A 267-nucleotide genomic window follows, 5' to 3' on the forward strand; every position below is an offset into this window, starting at 1 on the left:
GGCCGGGACCGGGCACGTGCCGGGGGGTGCCGCGGGGCTCTCCGCGCGTGGGCGGCCTTGCCCTCGCCCTGGTCCTACTTGTAACCCCAACCTGCGAGCCCTCACCTGACCCTCACCTGACCCTCACCGTAACCCCAACCCCAACCCTCTCCTGGAGCCCTCACCTACTAACCCTCCCCCACGGCGGTCTGGGCCACTCACTCCCGTCCCGTGTCCGCCCTGGCCGAGGGGTCGTCCCCGCGAGGCCCTGCAGTGTGGCCGGCCAGC

The sequence above is a fragment of the Tupaia chinensis genome, unplaced genomic scaffold (assembly GCF_000334495.1).
Source record: "Tupaia chinensis unplaced genomic scaffold, TupChi_1.0 Scaffold140400_1, whole genome shotgun sequence".
NCBI classification, from domain to species: Eukaryota; Metazoa; Chordata; class Mammalia; order Scandentia; family Tupaiidae; genus Tupaia; species Tupaia belangeri.